The 23005-nt window shown below is 42.7% G+C and overlaps 1 protein-coding gene and 1 long non-coding RNA gene across 6 annotated transcripts in view; one reads left to right on the top strand and one right to left on the bottom strand.

The window, feature by feature from the left end:
* ULK4 (unc-51 like kinase 4) overlaps positions 1-23005 on the top strand; it is a 586637-nt gene that overhangs the window by 515262 nt on the left and 48370 nt on the right. The window lies entirely within an intron of this gene.
* On the bottom strand, positions 7762-10043 carry LOC121033513 (uncharacterized). Its single transcript, XR_005791954.1, has 2 exons — positions 8989-10043; positions 7762-8053 (listed from the first exon to the last, which is right to left on the bottom strand). It is a non-coding gene; the product is annotated as an uncharacterized LOC121033513 (long non-coding RNA).

Below are 23005 nucleotides of genomic sequence, written 5' to 3'. Positions count from 1 at the left end.
CTCTTGCCTGCCATACCATCTGGCCATCCAAGCAGCGTAGTGCAGGCTTAGTCCTGGCTTCCAGCCAAGACTGTCGTTGGGAAGATGGGATGTTCTAAATACTGTCCTTTTGCACCACTGGTGTCATTATCCATGATGCAGTCAAGTTAATTCTTGCTGGGACTTGACTCTCTTTGAGAATTTTTTTTTTTTTTTATTAAAATTTTTTTTTTCAACGTTTATTTATTTTTGGGACAGAGAGAGACAGAGCATGAACGGGGGAGGGGCAGAGAGAGAGGGAGACACAGAATCGGAAACAGGCTCCAGGCTCCGAGCCATCAGCCCAGAGCCCGACGCGGGGCTCGAACTCCCGGACCGCGAGATCGTGACCTGGCTGAAGTCGGACGCTCAACCGACGGCGCCACCCAGGCGCCCCGAGAATTTTTTTTTTTTTTTAAATCATGTGAACGACTGATTGGAATTGACAAATGTTGATATGGCCCCAGCTCGGGTTTGTAATGGATGGCTTTTGGGATAGATCAGCTTTGAAATGGAAATGTGGGTACATCTTTACGTTCTGTTTTATCTTATTTTATTTTTAAAAGCCATTTATTTTAACTGATAGAAAACTTGGAAAGACATTTAAGAGGAAAGAAAAACTATACCATAATCCCAGATAAATTGTTGGCTATAATTTTGGTGCATTTTCTTCTTTAATCATATGTCTACTCATTCTGTATTACTGAGTATTTATTGATCAGTTATTCCTTATAAGGCACTAAGGAACAATCTCAAGTTATTGAGAGTCAAACAGAGATGAGTGCAATTATTGGGGAACTCTCATTAAGTCCAAATGGGGAAAACAAAGTGTTAAGAAATTTGTCTCCAACCACTTCCGAAGTGGCACATTTGGCACCAATGTTGTGAGTGAGGAGGAAGGTGGAATGCAGAGAAAATGTTCATTTTTACTTTGAATCTGTAAAATGCTTAAGAAAATGTGTAGGTAAATATAGAAAAAGGAGAAACTGAGGGATCCTCAATGACTTTGTGACACTTTTGTTACCCTGGGGTTGGAGATGTGAACAGAAGACAAAAAGCCTAAGAATAACCGTAGGTAGACATTTTCCTTCATGTTTTTACTATTTTTTTTTTAAGGATCAGGTTTTATTCTATAATTGCAGACATTATTAACCCAAGAACACTCCATTTTCTTTCGATAATTAGAGTAGATTAGCTGTCAAGAATCTGGGGACACATGCCCAGTTTGAATTGATTTGCCCAAATGGTGCTGCTCTCTTGACGAGTCCCTTACGTGCATCATTGCCCTGCCATTTCCTCAATTGTTGGCCCAAAGCAGCTCCCTGCCCCCAGGGAGACAGCCCTGCCTGATGCATTTGGAACTAACTAGGTCTCTTACCCTTAATGAATGGTTGCAGGCCTGACCCGCAGAGCTAACCGATACCTCAGGCAGTCTGAGGGTAACTCCCTTCTTTCACCCAAATGGCTACTGTGCCTGAAAGGGTGATAGTCCAAGAGCAGGGACCTGAGGCTAGTTCAGTGTTTTTGTGGGAGGTGTGTGTGTGTGTGTGTGTGTGTGTGTGTGTGTGTGTATACACACACATGTTACATGAGTAGACCCTTTAGTCTTTGGGAAACTGACATGGCAGGTGCTGGGCTCCAGAGCTCAGGGACACCGCCCCTCGGCCCCCATCCCCCCCCCCCAGACTGGCAAAGATGGGCCACTCCTCCTGGTATCCCTTTAGCCTCCTCACTCCTCCTTTCTTTCTGACCTCTGTAGCCACTGGGAGCATAACAGCAGGGCTTAACAAAAGTCCAGAACCCCAGACTCCTTCCGTGGCCATGGGTGGACCAGAACTGCTGAAGGGAAATTGTGGGCATAAAAGTCCTTTAAGCCATGGAATTCTGGGGGCAGAGGGTTCTTTGGAGCTTTTAGGTGACTTGGGGGTGAACAGATGTCTTAGTCTGTGGCTTGGCTCTGGGCCTCTCACTCCGTAGTCTTTACCTTGATAATCACCTGCCTCTTAACAGAATCGTTGCTTGTCCCTGCCCAGCTCCGGTCCCTGAAGCCTCATTCCTGGATGGGTGTATAGAACAGTAGGAGAAAAGTTACACCGAACCTTAGTGGTTTTGCCTATGAGAACTGCCTAGGTACGCATTGCCTGAGCAATCAGGATAGCTTGTGAGCAGTGGCCAGCCTTGGGAAATGTCCAAATGTGCTCCAATCGTCAGATAATTTATAAAACTCATAAAAAGAAGTCAGTATAGGGCCAGTAAAATCAAGATGCTTTGGGGTAGAGAGAAGCTGGCAGAAGTTGATTGAATGGAACAAGGGGGAAATAGGCATGTAGGGATTAGAGATGCAGAACGTCCTCGTGCTGGCCAGTTCTGATCTCTGACGTTGACTCCAGTACGCTGAGTCCAGAAAGCTCAGCGACAGCAGGATTGTGAAATATGTGGCAGGAAACAGCTCTTAGCTTCAGGGGAGAAACACATTTAACTGTCCAAAGAGGAAACACGGGGCCTGTGGAGGTAGGGCCAGTTAATGTGATATTAATCTGAAACATCTTCATGCTCACACAAATTAGGGAACTTGAATTCTGGTGCTTATATTTTAATAATCCAGTATGTTTCTATATTTTGGTTCCCTAATGCAACACCATCTGTCAAATCTAATATCCTCTTACAGTGAATACCCTTTTTTTGTGAAGAGCTCTATTTTTTCATTCAAATGGTTCAAAACCCTAACATATATATAAATAAAGGCATTTATTGGTATATTATGTTAGTGAAAACTTGGAAATAATCTAAATGTTCATCCATAGGGACCTATTATGTAAATGTTGGTCCATCTGTTTAATAGAATACTATGCAGTTCTTAAAAATGTTGTGGTAGAACCATATTGTATTGATGGGAGAAGATGTTTATGGTACCAGGTTACACAACTGTGTTTATAATAATATCCCATTTTTGTGAATACTGAATAGATACAACTAAGTTTAGAAACAAGTCTATAAGGAATAGGCATCAAACCATTAATAGTGTATCCCTGGAAAGGTGAGAGCTATAGAGGGAAGATTCCATTTTCTTAGCCATGCTTGTATGTGTTCATGCCTAGCATTGGGTTTTTTATAGTGAGCATGGACTTTGTTTTTTTTTTTAGACTTCATATTTCATTTAAACACCAGTGGAAAGAAAAAGATCACTAAAGGCACTAACTCCTATGATTTCCTTAAACTGGATTCACTGCTTCCCAGATAGAGCCAAAAAAGTTTAGAACATCTGAAGAAACAGAGATTTCAAAGGAGCCATCCTAGCCCATTGAAGTCCCTCCTTACCCTCTGTTTAAAAATTTGGACTGTTGTTGGGGCGCCTGGGTGGTTCAGTCGGTTGAGCGTCCAACTTCGGCTCAGGTCACGATCTCTCGGTCTGTGAGTTTGAGCCCCGTGTCAGGCTCTGGGCTGACGGCTCAGAGCCTGGAGCCTTCTTCCGATTCTGTGTCTCCCTCTCTCTCTGCCCCTCCCCGTCTCACCCTCTCTCTGTCTCTCTCAAAAATAAATAAGCATTAAAAAATTAAAAAAAAAAAAAGAAATTTGGACTGTTGATACACAGCAGCTTGGGTGGATCTCAGAAACATTGTGCTGAATGAAAGAGGCCAGTGTCCGGAAGTTACATACGGTATGATTTCATTTACCTGACACTCTCAGAACACCCTCCCTGTAGGGACAGCAGAGAGACATCACGGGTTACCAGGGTTTGGGAAAGAGGACAGCAGAGGGGGATCGTCTCTGGCGATGGAACCGTTCTGGATCAGGATGGTGGCAGGGGTGAACATGTAATTTTCATGCCAGAATTCGTAGAACAAACCACAGAAAAGTGGTTTAAAACAGGTTTTCTTGAGCGGTAAAATAAAGGAACAGGGAACCGAGGAGGATTGTGTGTCTGACCCCACGGAAGAACTTGGCCATGGTCTTGCAATTGTTAGCACCGTATATTTGCTTCTCTGCAGGGCCTGCTGTCCTTGGCTGAGTCTCAGACGCAGGCCTCACCCTCACCTGTGTGCCCAGGGCACCAGTCCCTCCACCTGACAACTGTGAGGGATGGTCCCGTTTGTGTTCGAGCAAATCCCATATCGGGAAGCTCAGTACCTTTCACGACTTTATCTTGGATTTACGTGTATGCCTTCTATGGAACTTCGGCCCTCCAGCTTCCACCAAGGGAATCTCATGTTGCTCTCTGGCAATAAAATAAGGCCAACTCCAGAAGCATCTGTTTATTGCAGTCACATCTCTACTCTCTGAGGGTCTTACATCTGCTACGTTCCGCTCGTGAGACCCTCCAGCTTTCTGGTCTCTTTTGTCTGTAAATGCATCGGGCAGAAGTGGATGTGCTCCTCTGTCTGTGGTCTGGCAGGGGAGGACGGAGCCGGCCAGCTCTCCCGCTGACCCTGACACAGGCTTTCGGTCAATGGCACCGCTGGTCACACGGCCATTTCTAGAGGTCATATCCCTCTGTGGACTCAAAGTGTGCAAACAGCATCTTTTCACACCTGCTGCCATGGAGCCTCGTCCCGCCCATCGTATTCACAAGCAGGTGCTTCGGAATTGCACGTTTATCCTGCTCAGGTGTGTCTTCCTAGGGTGAGCATCCCAAACTATCCAGGATCCTCCAGGGTTCCACCATCTGGCACACCCACCGTCCTTGCCAGCCTCAGGCTCAGACATGCCCAGCCTCCATCTCTTGTCAGTATCGTCCCTCTTACTGAAAGACTTGAAGAAGGGAGATGCCTCAGCTCCATTTCTGCCCCATCACCTGTGATTCACCGGGAGAGCCGGTTCCACAGGAAAAGAAGGGCCAACGTGCCCTTGAGGTTTCCTCTGCCCATGTTCCTTTCTGAAAAGATTCTCTCGTGTTCCCAATATTGTCACTGTTTATATGTGACTGGTAATTGTATGCCTTGATAGGCTGCTTTAGGCTGGTGGGGCAGGACGGCGCCGCATAAACACAAGTTATCTTCCTAATTGGCATCATTGCATACTTCAGTGGGTCTGAAACCTCGAGGCCTTCTCTGGCACTTCATGGGTGTGGAGTTGTGAAATTCCTACACATCTGGATGTCTTATTTCCATAATTGCTGCACTTGAAAGGTGACTACTGGCCTGTTCTAGAATGAAAAGGTGTTAATTATGTTAATAATTAGGAATTGTGAAGCGGCTTCTCTTAGTGAGTCCCGGAGGGGTGTGGGTTACAGAGACGACAGAGAAGACAGGTAGCCAGTGACCTGGTGCCGCTGTAACAGCAAATGGCCGTGAAGGGAAGTACAGACTCGACAAAGAAATGTGAGAAAAATGTGTAAAGGGAAAGCGGATTATAAGTGGTCATTGAGGCAATTTTTCGGCCTGACTAGAAAGTGCACTTGATATAATGAGCTAAGTTAAAGAGACCGGGGATTTGGCGCAGTTTGCTTCTGAACAAAGTGTTCTGTGGCCTTTGTCCATCAAGATACCTTCTTAAACATTGCTAAAAATGGGAGGGTAAATGCAGCGACCACTGGATCATCCATATGCTTTCCTTCCTAGAAGCCACGGGTTTGTTTCCAAACCTCTTTTTTTCCCCCTCATTTCACCAAAAACTAAATTAAATAACTCATCCCGAAGCAATGTGCTGGTCTACCTTATCCAGAGGTTGGAAACACCAAGACAGAGATCCTAACATATAAATGCAATGTTATCAAACAGGGACCTGTGGGTTTTTTTTAATTAATTAACTAATTGATTAATTTTAATTTTTTTTTTTAAATTTTTTTTTCAACGTTTTTATTTATTTTTGGGACAGAGAGAGACAGAGCATGAACGGGGGAGGGGCAGAGAGAGAGGGAGACACAGAATCGGAAACAGGCTCCAGGCTCCGAGCCACCAGCCCAGAGCCCGACGCGGGGCTCGAACTCACGGACCGCGAGATCGTGACCTGGCTGAAGTCGGACGCTTAACCGACTGCGCCACCCAGGTGCCCCTAATTTTAATTTTTTAAGTTCACATCCAAGTTAGCAAATAGTGCAACAATGATTCCTTAATGCCCCTGACCCATTTAGCCCATCCCCCTCCCACAGCCCCTCCAGTAACCCTCTGTTTGTTCTCCATATTTAAGAGTCTCTTATGTGTTGTCCCCCTCCCTATTTTTATATTATTCTTCTTCCCTTCCCTTATGTTCATCTGTTTTGTGTCTTAAAGTCCTCATATGAGTGAAGTCGTATGATATTTGTCTTTCTCTGATTTCACTTCGCATAATACCCTCTAGTTCCATCCACGTAGTTGCAAATGGCAAGATTTCGTTCTTTTTGATTGCCGAGTAATACTCCATTGTGTGTGTGTGTGTGTGTGTGTGTGTGTGTGTTGTGTGCGCGCGCGCGTGCGTGCGTGTGTGTGTGTGTGTGTGTTCTTTATCCATTCATCCATCGATGGACATTTGGGCTCTTTCCATACTTTGGCTATTGTGGATAGTGCTGTTATCAACATGGGGGTGCATGTGTCCCTTTGAAACAGCACACCTGTATCCCACGGATAAATGCCTAGTAATGCAATTGCTGGGTTGTAGGGTAGTTCTGTTTTTAGTTTTTTGAGGAAGCTCCGTACTGTTTTCCAGAGTGGCTGCACCAGTTTGCATTCCCACCAGCAGTGCAAAGAGATTCTCTTTCTCCACATCATTGGCAACATCGTTGTTGCCTGAGTTGTTAAAGTTAGCCATTCTGACAGGTGTGGGGTGGTATCTCATTGTGGTTTTGATTTGTATTTCCCTGATGATGAGTGATGTTGAGCATTTTTTCATTGTCGGTTGGCCATCGGGATGTCTTCTCTGAAGAAGTGTCTATTCATGTCTTTTGCCCATTTCTTCACTGGATTATTTGTTTTTTGGGTGTTGAGTTTGATAAGTTCTTTATAGATTTTGGATACTAACCCTTTATCTGATATGTCGTCTGCAAATATCTTCTCCAATTCCGTTGGTTGCCTTTTAGTTTTGCTGATTATTTTTATTTATTTTTTAATGTTTATTTATTTTTGAGAGCGCGTACATGAGCAGGGGAGGGGCAGAGAAAGAGGGAGACACGGAATCTGAAGCAGGCTTCAGGCTCTGAGCTGTCAGCACAGAGGCTGACGCAGATCTTGAACTCACAAACCATGAGATCATGACCTGAGTTGAAGTTGGACGCTCAAGCAACTGAGCCACCCAGGCGCGCCACTGACCTGTTTTATAGAACTACTCCTAAACTACTTGGTCAAGAGACTGCATTCAATTCAGAGCCCTTACATAAAGTATTTGCCACCATGGTCTAGGGACCCTGCTCTTGATGGGCTGAGAAGGGGCTGGCCTCTGGGTCAGTGGTCCCTCTGGTTGATAGTCTGGTGAATGGTACCCCTGTTTTCTATGTCCCTCCCAAAGCACCAGACACTGTCAAAGAGGACCATTTCTAATAGGCCTTGACATAGTTAAACTGTCCATTCTCACCAATCAGGGTAACGTGACTTAGGGAGAGAGAAGAGAAACTTCATTACAAACAGCTCAAAACATCTGGAAAACAGACTTTGCACATGACCATCAAAATACACATTTTGTGTGAGCTTTTCCTTTTATTCCAAAGCCCCCAAGCATGTATCCTATTGGCTGTAAGCTTCTATTGCATTACGTCTGCCATTGACCTAATGTTTTTCTTTTTCCCCTTTTCAAACGGGAGATAGCATATAATACCATTCTACTACATGTGTAGTCTTGTGTATATCCAAGCATGTAAATGTAACTTTATTTAGCTTGCACTTAATACATTTCCCAACAACCGTAGGGTAATCTAGTTGAAGAGGAAAGCTGGGGATTGTAGCAGGCGGGCATTTCAATCACAGATTCTAAATTATGCTTCAGTTAATAATGAAATTCAGTTAATAATGAAATAATGAAATGAATTAGCTGTGAACTTGTACCCGAGAATCGAATTTGAAGAGTTGTCCATGTTGATTTGTGAAGGGGACTGGTACTTCTCACGGTCAGAAGGCTGGGGATTGGCAGCCTGCAGAGAGAATGGGAGAACAGATCAGAGCAGTCTGTCCTCAGGGAGCCCATGCTGCACTCGGCGGGGGGGGGGCACGGCGGCTGGAGCTCAGTCATCGTGTCCACTGATTTTCACTGGGCCATGACTAAGACCTGGCTTTATTTTATTACATATATAAATGCATTACTTTATGTTTATACAGATATATGCATATACACATGTGTGTGTATATATATATATATATATATATATAGTTATGTATACATACAATATATATTGTCCATTAAAAATTTTTTTTTAATGTTTACTTATTTTTGAGAGAGAAAGAGAGAGGCACAGTGCAAGCAGGAGAAGGGCAGAGACAGAGGGAGACACGGAATCTGAAGCAGGCTCCAGGCCCTGAGCTGTCAGCACAGAGCCCGATGCGGGACTCGAACTCACGAACCCCGAGATCATGCCCTGAGCTGAAGTCAGACACCCAACTGACTGAGCCACCCAAGAGCCCCTAATATCCATTTTTTATATACATACATATTATAAAATCCATTCTTTCATTAAAAACAGCTCTTTTAGTGCCAGGGGCTTCTCACATGCAATTTCTGTGTCCTGAAAACCATTTTCAACCCAAGACAATAACATAAATTCTAGAATTTACTGAATGGATAAGTATTTGCATTGAAAGTGTCTGCTTTGCATAATAATGTAAAATCTGATTTCTTCCTTATATTTAGTTAGAGTTTAACTCTTCTCTTTCTTCTAGGAAACCAATTAATAATTTATATTGAAGTATAAGTATTTTTTGAAAAGTTGGCTCAGCCCCTAGTCTGTCTAACTTGTACTTCGTCTTAATTCTTCAAGGTCCCCGGGACACCCCCACCTCCCGGACTTTCAGACGTCCTCACTTTTCTGAGTGACCTAACTGATACTGTCACTTTTTGAAAAGAGGGATTTACCCTGGGGCTTCTCGGGAAAATAATGCCATTGCACTCATCTCAAGGTCACCGGGGACTGAGAGAACGGTGTCAAGCCGTACTTTAATGAAAAGCGTATCACCCAAACCATCAGAAAATTGTAGGTTGTGCCAGGAAGAAATGAGGGGCATTCTCCCACCCCAACAAGCCCGACTGGTCCCTCCCAGTGCAGATGATCTCATTTGGCTGGGTAATTATCTCCTTTGGAAAGGTGATCATTTGTTTTTACTCTTGTGGTGCTAATTTTTTTTTTTCGAACCTAATATTTTGGTACAATACTTCTCCACGCAAGAGTGAAACACGCGTCGTTTGTCATGAGATGGTAGTTGGAAAACAAGAGAAGCCGAGGAGACCCCTCCTAGGATCATAATGTACAAGATGAAAGAGGAAAATGCCTTTATATGGCCCTCCAGGAGAGAAAGAGAAAAATACTGGCAGGGAGAGTCCCAGAGAGAGAGGGGCCCTTCGCCTTCTCAACCTTGGCTTTTGCTTGTGTCTTCCCCCATTGTTCTTTCCACTTTGCCAGTTTCCCCCTGTCTCTGTCAGCCCTCTGTCTGCTGAAGGAGTGGACACTCCCGTAACGGGCTCTTAATCCTCTGTACCTAATAGCCTTCCCGAGCCTGTCTTCTGTGATTCTTGAGTTCCTATTAACCTTTTCCTGTCTACTCTCCCTGCCAAATTAAGGCAGGGATGTTTTCTTACAGGCCTTTGTATAGCTCTTGCATGGAGCAGGCCCTCAATAAATGCATTGACTTTAATACAGGATCCCATAAATGGAACAGATACTCAACCGTCCCCTCGCTCAGCGTAGCTGTCGTATTCAGCGGAGGATTGATTAAGAACTATTGAATGATAGGTAGTGTAGTGACACTGGCTTGAAGACTCCTTCCCAGGGGCCAGGCCTGCATCTTCTTTGTGCCTCCTTGCGACCCTAACACAGGGCGGGCTCACTAGAGTCTCAGAACCTGTTCCCTGAGTTGAAAGGCAGAGAACGGGCCGCCTTCTTCATGCTGCAGAGTACCCGCAATCTCAGTACCCCGAGCCTAGGCCGGGGTACCCCTCCGCCTTTGACACACCGTCTACAAGTGGGATTGGACTGGGGGAGGAGAGGGGCCCTCCCAGCAACCTCACAGGCGTCCTCACCACCAGCCTGGCCCCCCTGGGCCATCGGCAGAGTCACGTGCCTGGGCGAGGGCTTCTCGGAGGTGAGCTCCTGGCTTGCCGGGGAAGACTTAATCTCCTGTAATACAGCAGTGTGAGACCACTACGGTTTTTAGTCGATCCTGTAAATCCTACTTAAGGAACATGTTTGTTGTTTGTCTTGTAGCTCAAGTTAAAGTTTCTTTCTCTAGATAGATGCACCGTGCCCACCGTTTTTTTGCTGTTGTAATTCAACTATAAGCTAAGCTATTTGTCGTTGTTTGTCTTCTCCCTCTCCACGCTCCACTCATGCACAGAGAGCTCTTTTGTGTTTGTATGTGTGTGTGTTTACTTTACACAAGTGATACTGTTCTTGTGAATGTGATCATGTTCTCTCTTTTTTTTAACATTTCTTTTTTAACCTGACACTGTACTTGAAAGCCCCGTTCATGTTACTTTATGTACGTGTAGTTCTTTGCATCTGGAATATAGACCATACATGGGCATAACTTTATTTCAATAAGTCCTTGCAGATTGTTTGACAGAGTGGCTGTGCGGGGTTAATCCCCCACCATGGCTCTGGAGGGTCCTTGGCTCCTGTGTATCCTTGTCAACGTTCAGTGTAATCTACCTTTCTGTTTTCTAGGCATTCATACCCACTCTGGTGGGTGCAAGGTCATGTTTCACTGTAAATTCATTTTCCCTTTCTCTGCACACAAGTGCTTCTGTGAATTTTCTGTTCATATCCTTTGCCCATTCTCCTGTTGGTATTCCTGGCTGATTTGTCGATAGTCTAGGTATTTATATGTGGGTCTAAAGATGCCAAATAGTATCTCCACGCCTGGCATGTTTGTTGACTTTGCCTGTCCTGTCCTTCGCTGACCAGAAAAATATCAGCCTTTTGTCTTTGGTTTGGACCTTGAGAGCTTGGCTCGAGAAGGCTTCCTCTAATCCCTGGTCATAAAGATAACCTCCTACAGTGTGTTCTTTTCACCTTCATTTTCGAAATGTCACCCAATAAATCTCTGGCACACGTTTATTTCGGTTCCTTTAATGTTGAGTCAAGCACAGATCCTGAGTACAGATTTCATGTGTTTGCGACGTAGTCTAGTAAGCAGTACCTGCTGAGCATTTAGGATCGTTTGGCCGGAAGTAGGCATCCATCATTTCTTTTTCTGGTTGTTCTCAAACTTTGGTGTTTATGCGAATCCCCCGGGAGCTTTGCAGAGATGCAGATCCTTGATCCCTGCCAACTACCGTAAGTTCATTAGGTCTGGGGTGGGACTCTGGAATCTGCTTTTCATCCAGTTTGAGATGGTTCCCATGCAGGTGCTCTATGGCTAGCACTCGGGGATACTACCTTTCAGCGGGTCCAGTTGGGGCAGGTACATTACTTTAAGAAATAACAGCCGCAACAATCCAAATACAGGACTTTGAGCAAAGGGACAGCAATGGAAAATATCCCTGCAACACCAGTCCAGCCTTTGTGGAGTAGGGGTGTCACTGGCTGGAGGTAGCAAAGCTTCTATCCCTAGGAGTTTTTGAATTTTTTATACCCCTAGCTCTTTTCACACTAATGCTGACTTTCTAAAGGGCACTGGAGACTAGAAACGGTTTTTTAGAGACCATTACCACCCTCATTAACACCTCTCCTCTTCTTTTAAAGGTGCCCCCTGAAGTAGTAATGGAAATGTGAGATCTTGGGAGAAAGCACCTTCCCAGGGTCCCAGTTTGCTGTATTATAAAGGGAGAAAAGTAAGAACCAGAAAGGTCTTGGTAATTAAGACCCATGGACAGTTTCCAGGCTTTAAAAAAATGGCAGTAAGCTATAATTGCATTAAATTACTGAGCTTAAAACTTGTTCCAAAGCAGCCTCCATGGCTTATTTAAAGGCTGGACGTCTCAGGATCGATTCAGGAGCACATTCACGCTTGAGAAGGATTCTTGTCCAGGACGGAGGCAGGCAGAAGTTGTGCTCCGCGCTCAGCCTGGTTTGCGGGAGTGGGCAAGGTTAGTGGATGGTTCCCTTGGTCCCACAGACACTGGAGGAATTTATGCTATGTGTGTGAGGTTGCCGGGGACCCAGCCACTCTCCTTGTTCTTGGAGAATGTGCTGGGATTCTCCCGGCTGCCTTGTATTAACACGTTCATCATTCTTACCAAGGTAGTAATAGTGAAACCCTCTGGATTCATATAGCTTGGTTTACACAGGACTTTCCCCTAGATTATCTCATAATAATAATGGCTGCTTTTTGTCCCGTGTCCGCAATGAGATGGATGCTTTACGTACATTACCCTGAATCCCCCTCAAGAAATCCGTGCTTCTATAGTTGGGGAGACAAAGGCTCAAACCACTCAAATGTGTCACGTAACAAGTAAGCAGCATCTGGAACTCACAATTCAAGTAGCAGATTCTCTAGTCATGTGCAGTGTGGTCAGTGATTTAAGGAAAATACAAGTTTATATTTGTTTTAACCCATAAACACTTAAAATATAGCATATTTATATCACTTCTGAGTTGTATTAAGTTATGAGAAACTTTTGTATCTGTCTAAACAGAGAAACCACTATGGATTCAGTGCATGAAAGCTTGGGCTCTACATGTATTATTCAACGACTCCAGCCTTTTCAGTTCCCGATTCCATGATTTTAAGAGAGTTATCTAACCTATCTTCAGTTTCCAGATCTATTAATTGGGCAAAGTGGCAATGCCTATTTCATGTAGTTCTTGGGAGGCTTCTATGATGTAATACATATAAAAGGTTTGAAGGGCATCAGGTACATGGGAAACACCAATAAACGGTAGATGTTTAAAAAATAAATATGGTGGGGCACCTGGGTGGCTTAGTCAGTTAAGTGTCTGACTTCAGCTCAGGTCGTGATCTCATGGTTCATGAGTTCCAGCGCCACATTGGGCTCTGTGGGGACAGCTCAGAGCGTGGAGCCTACTTCAGATTCTGTGTCTCCCTCTCTCTCTGCCCTGCCCCACTCGTGCTCTCTTTCTCTCTCAAAAATAATCTTAAATAATTTAAAAAATAAATATGCTGATAAGATGGCATTTGCCATGGGAGATCGGAGATGTACTCATTTTGACCATGTACCAGGATGTATTTAGGCTAATAAAACGATACATGCAAAGACTTCTTCTCATTTTCTAGAACCTAGGTTTTGAGAGAGCCAGACCTGCAGACTCTCCCTTTTGATCTGGCCTCTCCCAAAGTTGACAACAGCTAAACACCTTGCTCATTCTGATGAGTTAGGGTAACCATGCACGTGTGGCACAAAAAGTGCTGTTAGGTCTTTCGAGCCATTGAGAGCTCTGTGGAAATGAGGTGGCCTGCAGTTCTTATGATGGAGACCGTCTGGTTGGCGGGATAAATTGCAGTCATGAACCCTTCCTCGCACTAGCCCACAGCACCCCCATCCCGAGAGGAGATGCCCTCAGACCAAAGAGAGAAGCACAGCCTGCAGGGCCTTCCTCAAGGCTACCCCAGTCTCCGCACAGCCATTTAAAGTCGTCTCCGGGGCCATCTTGTACTACCTTTTCTCCTGCACGTAAGTCGAATAAGAACCCCATCCTAGGAAGGATGCAAGAAATACCTTAACTCATGTTCACAGACCTGTCACAGCTAATGGTACCTTTTCAGACATAATCCTCTATTCCTCAAACTCCACCATCAGACGATCAGTGCTACAGACTCCTCCATTGTTCTGTTTAGGACGAAATTAACATGCTGGGAGTAAATGTTTTTAATGGATCTGTCATCTTCTGCCAGTTACGGTGACATCACTGATTAAGACCACTTCGTTCCAAATGCCACCCGTTTTCTCTGTTAAGTCATGATTGGACACATGGTGTCCAAGTTGCAGTTCTAGATTTGCTCTCCCCTCACAGAGGACACTGCTGATTGTCTGCTGCTGTCACTCTCAGGTGTCTCGAGTGACTGGCTGACCCTGTACATCAGGATTTCCCTCAGGGCACGCTACAAGCCCTGGACTTTTCTCTTCCTACCAACGCTCTGCATAGTGCCCTTACTACTTCGTAGAAGACTCTGGATAAATTGTTTTAGGATAGTGTTAGCTATGATCGAGAACAAAAGCTTTGTCTGTAGCATTTCTTCCAGCTCTCTGGTTTGCCTGTAAGTACTATTACGTTTATATTTAAGAAACTAAAGTTTTAAACTATGCCTGCTTACCGGATTTAAAACCAAACCCAAATACCCATTTTTATTAAAATACACAAGCAACCATTCTTTAACAACTAACCTAACAAACCTAGTTCAAACCTGTGTGGACTTCTTAAATTAGAATACCAAACTCGTTCTACAAAGTGAAATTCTACTTGAGACCTGTATTCTAAAAGTATCGTCTCCATTCTCTATGCCAGAGAAAATTCCACCGATTATAATTTACCAGTCATGAAATGGAAGAACTAAAACAAGGAGATTTTTTTCTGTCTTGTTTTGTTTTTTTTTTTTTTAACCTGTATTTGCCCCATTAGGGTTTTCTCGAGAGGTAAGATAAAGGGTTGAGAACAATTTTTTTCCTTTAAACTCATTAATATTTTACCTTAATCCCTGGGACAACAGCGTCGGATACACCCATTAGTTAAAGGGTCAATAAAACTGCATCCACAGGAGGAAGGAGGTCAGGTGATAGATTCCCTGCAGCACCTGTGAGTTAACAGTAAGCAGATATCAAGAGCGGTTGGCAGCAACTTTCCCAACCTGGGGACCTGAAAGTAAATCTTTCCTGTCTGTAATCACAGGAAGTTCTTCTGGAGGGTGCCAGAGCCCTGGTTTGTGGTTTAGGCAGCGTTGCGGAATAAATCAGAACTCTGTAGAGTATTCCGGTAAATTTCTCCATCAGAATTACAGTTCTGGTCAGCATCAGCCATTTATGGTAAGGTCCCCCCTATATTAAAATTGATGGGATGTATATTTGACCGAGAAAAAAAAATGGTTGTGTTTTGGTAAATCTATGGGTGCAGGAAGGGGGCTGACAGGCTGGAGCTGGGCTGTGTTCTCTTCTGTCATAGAAGCTTCACAAATCCTTATGTTGGATATTTTACCTTTATAAATAATCGGCCGTGCGGGGACTAAAAAGTTATTAAGAAGTAAATTGGCAGTGTTTCAAAATCAGAAGAAATGAATTTGAATGGCTGAGAAAAAGAGATGTTAACTGTCGATTTTACATGAAAATATTTAGTCATTCAAAAATGAAAATGTTTAAGGAGAGAATTAATGTTTTCAGAGAATGACTGATACAATATTCATGTAGAAAACTGCATAGGGAAATACGTGGGCTAAGAACAGAAGATATTCCAACGTATTAACTCATTTACTTAACAAAGATTTGAGTGCCAATTATGTCCGAGATGCTACTGTAGATGCTGACAGTACGCGGTGGACTGAATCAGGTTCCTACCTTCAGCACCTCGTTCGGACTTTTTTCACCTAGTAGAGTGCTTTCGAAGTTCATCTCTGTTGTGTACGTGTCAGTATTTCACCCCTTTTATCTGCCCAATAATATTCCGTTGTATGGGTATACCACATTATGTGTATCCATTCGTCCGTTGGTGGTCACTGGAGTTTTCTCCACCTTTTGCTGTTAGAAATACTACTGCTAGGAACCTTCACATACAAATTTTCATGTAGGCTTAAGTTTTTGTTTCTCTTGGGTATGGGATTGCCGGGTCACGTGGTAAATCTCTGTTTAATCGTTTGAGGAATTCCCGCAGTCTCTTCCAAAATGGCTGCATCATTTTATATCCTCATCGGTGGTGTATGAGAATTCTGGTTTCTCCACATCCTTATCACTGTCGTCACTTGCTAATATTTGTCTTTTCGGGTAAAGCCATCCTCGTGGATGTGAAGTGGTATCTCAGTGTGGCTTTAATTTGTATTTTCCTGATGGCTAATGATACTATACATCTTTTCATGTGCTTATTGGCCATTTGGATATCTTCTTTGGCAGATGTTTCTTCAATACTTGGCCCATTAAAAAAAAAAAAAAGATGTTTATTTATTTTGAGAGACAGAGTGTGAATGGATGAGGGGTGGGGAGAGAGAGGGAGAGACAGAATTCCAAGCAGAGCCTGATGGGGGCTCCGTTTCACAAACTACGAGATCATGACCTGAGCTGAAACCAACAGTTGGACACTTAACTGACTGAGCCACCCAGGCACCCTGGCCCATTTTTCAGTCAAGAGAAACTAAGGAAGGCATGGTCAGGGGAGGCCCTCTCTGATAGCCAAGGCCTGAATGCTGAGTAGGAGCTGGTCATGTAGGGGAGATTATTCTGGACCTATAGACCACCAGGTGCACTTACGGTGAATGAACTTGGTTTGTTCAAGGAATAGATAGGCCAGTGAGGCCAAAACACATAGGGCGAGAGGGGACAGATGTAGGAGAGGTGACTGGACACTAGAATAGGTGTTAGTTTGGTACGGTTTGTATTTTAATTGCAATAGGCAACTCTTGGAGCGTCTTAATCAGGACATGAAATGATTCCGAATTACGGCTGCTGTGGGAACAGAGGATTAGAGTAAGCAAGCGTTGAAGCAGGGTACTCATTAGGAGGTTACTGTACTAAATACAGATACAGATGACGGTGATGATGGACTGCTATAATAGGACTTGAGTTGTGCTTTCAAGGTAGTGCCTTAAGGACTAGCCCTTGTGTTGGATGTAGGGTGTGAGGGAACCAGGAAATAGGACCACTAGATTTTGCCTCGGTTGTTGGCGAGTTGATGACCACCAGCTGAGGTGAGAAACAATTTCAGAGAAGAATTCTACTTTGTCAGTGTTAAGTGGGAGAGCTTCTTGGGTGCATAGATTGGTTTTCATCAAATTTGGAAACTTCACAGCTATTATTTCTTTGAATGTATTTTTCTGCTCCTGTCTTTCCCCTCCTGGTACTCCCATTATACACGTGCTGATACACTTAATGGTGTCTCACGTTTCTCTAAGGCTCTCTTCATTTTTCTTCATCATTGTTTTCTCTGTGTTCTTCGGATTGCATAATCTCTACTGATAAATCTTAAATATGGTGGGGTTTTTTCTGACTCTTCATATCTACTATTGGGAGTCTCGAGTGAACTTACCATTTCATTTATTATACTTTCTAACATCAGAATTCATTTAAAAAAATTTTTTCTCTTTATCAGTATTCTCTGATGAAAATTGTCATCGTACTTCTTCAAACATGATTTCCATTAAGAAAACTGCCTAGAAGTTCACATCTGTTAAATCCAACATCTGAGCCCTATCACAGTTGTTGCTTGCTTTTTTTTTTTTTTTTTTTTTTCCCCTGTATGGGTGCTATTTTCTGTTTCTTAGCATATGCATAACTTCTTTTTGGAAACTAGGCATTTTATTTTTATTTATTTTTAATTTTTTAATTTTTTAATTTACATCCAGTAATTAGTTAGCATTTGGTGCGATAATGATTTCAGGAGTAGATTCCAGTGATTCATCCCCAACGTAGAACATCCAGTGCTCATCCCAACAAGTGTCTTCCTTAATGCCCCTTACCCATTTAGCCCATCCCCCCACCCACAAGCCCTCCAGCAACCCTCAGTTTGTTCTCTGTATTTAAGAGGCTCTTCTGTTTTGTCCCCCTCTCTGTTTTTATATTATTTAAAAGTAATAAATTCCCTTCGGCTCATCTGTTTTGGATCTTAAATTCCACATATGAGTGAAGTCATATTTGTCTTTCTCTGACTAATTTTGCTTCCCATAATACTCTCTAGTTCCATCCATGTAGTTGCAATGGCAAGGTTTCATTCGTTTTGATTGCTGACTAATACTCCATTGTATATATATACCACATCTTCTTTATCCATTCATCTGTCAATGGACATTGCTACTTTGGCTATTGTCAACAGCACTGCTATAAACATTAGGGTGCATGTGCCCCTTTGAAACAGCACACCTGTATCCCTTGGATAAATACCTAGGATTGCAGTTGCTGGGTGGTAGGGTAGCTCTATTTTTAATTTTTTGAGGAACTTCCATACATTTTCCAGAGTGGCTGCACCAGTTTGCATTCCCACCAACAATGCAAGAGAGATCCTCTTTCTCCGCATCCTCGCTAACATCTGTTGTTGCCTGAGTTGTTAATTTAAGCCATTCTGACAGGTGTGAGGTGGTATCTCATTGTGGTTTCAATCTGTATTTCCCTGCTGATGAGTGATGTTGAGCATCTTTTCATGTGTCAGTTGGCCATCTGGATGTCTTCCTTGGAAAAATGTCTATTTGTCTTTTGCCTATTTCTTTACAGGATTATTTGTTTTCTAGGTGTTGGATTTGATAAGTTCTTTATAGATTTTGGATACTAACCCTGATATGTCATTTGGAAATATCTTCTCCCATTCCTTCAGTTGCTTTAGTTTTGCTGATTGTTTCCTTCTCTGTGTAGAATTTTTTTTATCTTGATGAGGTCCCCATAGTTCATTTTTGTTTTTGTTTCCCTTGCCTCTAGAGACGTATTGAGTAAGAACTTGTCGCAGCCGAGGTCAGAGAGGTTTTTGCCTGCTTTCTCCTCGAGGATTTTGAGGGCTTCCTGTCTTATGTTTAGGTCTTTCATCCATTTCGAGTTTATTTTTTGTGTATGGTGTAAGAAAATGGTCCAGGTTCATTCTTCTGCCTGTCACTGTCCAGTTTTCCCAGCACCATTTGCTGGATATTGGATATTCTTTCCTGCTTTGTCAAAGATTAGTTATGTGGTTCCACATAACTGGGTTCTCGATTCTGTTCCATTGATCTATGTGCCTGTTTTTGTGTCAGAACCATAGTGTCTTGATGATTACAGCTTTGTAGTATATAGCTTGAAGTCCGGGATTGTGGTGCCTCCTACTTTGGTTTTCTTTTTCAAGGTTGCTTGGCTATTTGGGGTCTTTTCTGGTTCAGAAACTAGACAATTTAGATAATATATTGTAGCAGTTCTGGTTACTGGTTCCCCTCCTCCCAGAGCTCGTTATTGTTCTTTGTTTATTTGTTCCATGACTGGTAATACTATTATAGGTGGAGTCTGTTTCTTTCCACCCTCCCCACAGCATAGAGCCTTTCATGACACTTTCTCAGGAGTTTATCCTTGAGGGTGTGCACAGTCACCCTGGGATGATCATGGTTTTACCAGGCTCTCTGCCCCTTTCCCTGAACTCTCTGTTAGGTTGTCTGCCGTGGGCTTCTATTAATTACTGATTGCTGTATTTGTTTTTAGGAATGCTGTAGGTAAAAAATCGCTCTGCAGTCTGATCCAAATAAATTTACGTCCCTTGCAGGAGAATTTTTTGAGGCCAGTCTTCAAGGTTTCTTCTGACCCCAGGAGGGCTCTCTTTTGGGCTCTTTTTTCAGTTCTCTCTGATAAAGAAGCTGGCCTACAGTATAGCTTGCAGCTACGAGACTGCTAGCCTTCCCTTATTTGCTTACCACCAAAAGCTTCTTTGTCTTTGCCCTTAAGAGCATCCTTAAGCTTGAACTTCCTCCTACTCTGCTCCAAATAAAGTCAGTTCCTTTGGAGAAAGTTTGGAGTTCTTTGTTCTTATGGCTTGCCTCTGCCCTGGGCAATATCCCTGAGCCACAACCCTGGAGCTGGGGAGGGGACCATGGGCTGTTTCTCTCAGAGCGACATCCCTGCTTTATGAGTGGAGTAGGATAGCGTTGGCAGCCTCTGGCCTTCTCACCTTACCTCTTCCAGCATGGAACCTCTGCCCTATGAGCAAACTGGGGCAGGGGCCATCAGGGCGCCACTGTTCTCAGTGTGCCACACCTGTCAGGGAACATCTACTCTCCGAATGGGAACTGGGTGAAGGAAGGACGCCTCCAATTTCTCAGACGTACTTGCATGGAATTTCGTTTCTACACCACATAGTTGGGCAAAATGGGAAATGTTGGTGTCTTGCCCCTCCTAGGGGTGTATCAGAGCCCTTAACTGGGAACTGGCAGGAAAGGGAGCCCATTATTCTTGGCTACACCAGCCTAGAGTGGAGTTTCCACTGTACTGAATTGGAAGGAGGAAGGCATGGAGAGGATAGTGGCTGACGTGCCACAGACTTTCACGGTTCTTATTGAGCATGTTAGTGGATTTTCTTGAGTAAAAATTTCTCCATTTGCCGTATGGCCTTAAGACAATTTTAGACACCATTAAAAAAATAGTTTTGGGGTGCCTGGATGGCTCAGTCGGTTGCGCATCCAACTCTTGATTTCAGCTCAGGTAATGTTCCCAGGGTCGTGGAATTGCACCCCACATTGGGCTCCATGCTGTGCGTGGAGCCTGCTTGAGATTCTGTCTCTCTGCCCCTCCCCACTGCCCATGCTCTCTCTCAAACAAAAATAAAAAATCTTAAAAGTAATAGTAATTTCTACCAGTTATGCTTGTTTTGCTGAGACGTGAGTCTGTGGAGCTCCTCACGATGCCATTCCAGAAGTCTAGAACCATTTTTACTGAAAAGAACAACTACTGGCTGGATTCAAGCATTTGGCAAACATTTTCTCAAGATATAAAGTCTACCACTTTAAGAAACACAGCTGACAGCAGTTGTTGCCATACTCCTGAGTTTTCAAGCAAATATTAGAATTTTAGGAATGCGTAGCCACCACTGAGAGTTTGACAGTGTCCCAATATGTAAAGACTTCCCTGGCGAGATCAGTGGTGATGTTAACAAATATAATTTTTTATATTAGATAACGAAATGTGTCAACATTTGGGCAGATCTTTATAACTCAGTAGACCAATACTTTTGAGATGACAAAAACATATGAGATTACAAACTTCTGTAATGTAAAAGACCTATTCCAAGTGCAAGATAAACCAATGGATTTCCATGTAATAAGGGCATGGAAAGTTTAGTGATATGGTTTTCCATTCTATGTCTCAGTTAACCCTTAAGAAACTTCCACTTGTTGAATTTTGGTGTAGCATCAAAAAAAGAATATTCACAATCATACAAAAAGACTATTATATTTCTCCATTTCCAATTACATATCTGCATAAGGCTGAAGTTTCTTTGTATATTTCAACCAAAACAAGATATCCCAGTGGATTGACTGCAGAAGCAAATATGAGAATCCAGCTATCTTTTAATCAGACATTCAAGAATTTGCAAAAATGTAAAACAATTACACTCTTACTCCTAAAGTTTCTTGCTTAGGGAGAAATATTTTTTAAGGAAAAACATTTGCTAATATGCATGGTTTTATTATTTTTAAATGAATTAATAAATTTTTAAATATCTCAGTTTTGGTTTCTAATGCAGTAAATATTGATAAATACTCCCCACATAAACAAAAAAATCTCCAGGGTCTTCAATTTTTTATTAATGTAAAGGGTTCTGAGAATAAAAAGTTTGAAAACCACTCATCTGAAGGAGACCCATATATAATGTCTGTTAGGCGTTTGTGTGTGTTTACATAGGCACACATATATATAGGAAAGCCTGCATTGAACAAAGATATATTCTTTACAAAGACACATGGAACAATTACCCTTCTAGATTATCACAACGCTTAACACATTTAAGATAAATTATACACTCAGATCACATCTCTAACCGTAGTCACATTAAATTAGAAATGAATAATAAACCATCCCATCACTATCACCATCACCACAACTCTGGCATACACATACTCTTAAATAATTCATGGCTCTAGAAGAATTTGATGATGTTAAAACTGAAAATATTGAGAACTTTTCTGGTTATCTATTGCCATAAAACAGACCACACTGAAACTTAATGGCCTAAAAAAAAAAATTTATTTGCTGATAGATCTGTAGTTTGGCTTGGACTAAGTCAAAGTCAACCTGTTTCAGCTCTTCTGCACCGTGGCGCATCAGCAGGCACATCTCAAAGGCTGGGAGCTAGAATCATCTGGAGGCTTTAGTCTTATGTCTGGCAATTGATGGTATCTCTTTACATGGCTTCTTCATGTAGCCTGGGCTTCCCAGAACATGGTGGCTTGTTCTAAGGATGACCATCTCTAGAGAGCCTTCCAGAAGCTATACTGCCTTTTATGACCCAGCTTCAGAAGCCACTCAGCATCACTTCTCTCTGCTCCAGTTCAAGTCACTAGGCTGAGGGAAGCAGGAAATTAGACTCCATCGTTTGATTGGAGGATTGTCAAAGAACCCCTGGGGATGTTTTAAAACCACTATAGGCTTGAAGCAATAAAATTACATAGTTTAACTTAGGCAGCCCGTTAGTACTTTAGATAGAGGGCAATTTTGAACATTAAAAACAAATTTTAAAAGCAAGAAAGGTTGAAAATAAATAGGTTGATTGTTCCACTCAAAGAAGCTTGTGAAAGAATAACAGATTAAACCCAAAGAAAGCAGAAGGAAGAAATGCTAGATATAAGAGTAGAAATTAATGAAGTAGAAAACAATGCAATAAATGAGAAGATCAGCAAAACCAAAAGGCGATCTGATAAAATACTGATAAAATAGTCCAACTGGCTAAGGAGAAAAACAAGTAATAATGCACCAACAATAGGAGCAATAGCCAACATTCAGTGAGCACTAAATGTTTATTGCCAAGGACTCATCTAGGTATATTACATTAAGCAGCTTAATTTTCCCAACAATTAAATGAGATTGGCCCGTTAGATAACCCTAATTTACAGATGGTGATAATGAAGCATAGTAAAGGTTAAATAATCTGCCCGTGGGACACACAGCTGCTAAACGCCCCATCGCTTTCTATCTTTGTTTGCTCTGTGTTTATGCCCCTGTTTTTGTTCCTAATGGTGTTTTAGGTGCCCTCTTCTTGAGCAACCTTTCTAGAGGTTTGTCTACTCTTGGTCTTCAAGAACCATCCCTTGGCTTGGTTGATTTTTTTCGTGTTAAATTTATTTAT

This window comes from Herpailurus yagouaroundi, unplaced genomic scaffold (genome assembly GCF_014898765.1).
Source record: "Herpailurus yagouaroundi ecotype Mexico unplaced genomic scaffold, PumYag 159, whole genome shotgun sequence".
NCBI classification, from domain to species: Eukaryota; Metazoa; Chordata; class Mammalia; order Carnivora; family Felidae; genus Herpailurus; species Herpailurus yagouaroundi.
Note: the sequence above shows the minus strand (reverse complement) of the source record. Positions and strands in the feature narration are given on the sequence as shown.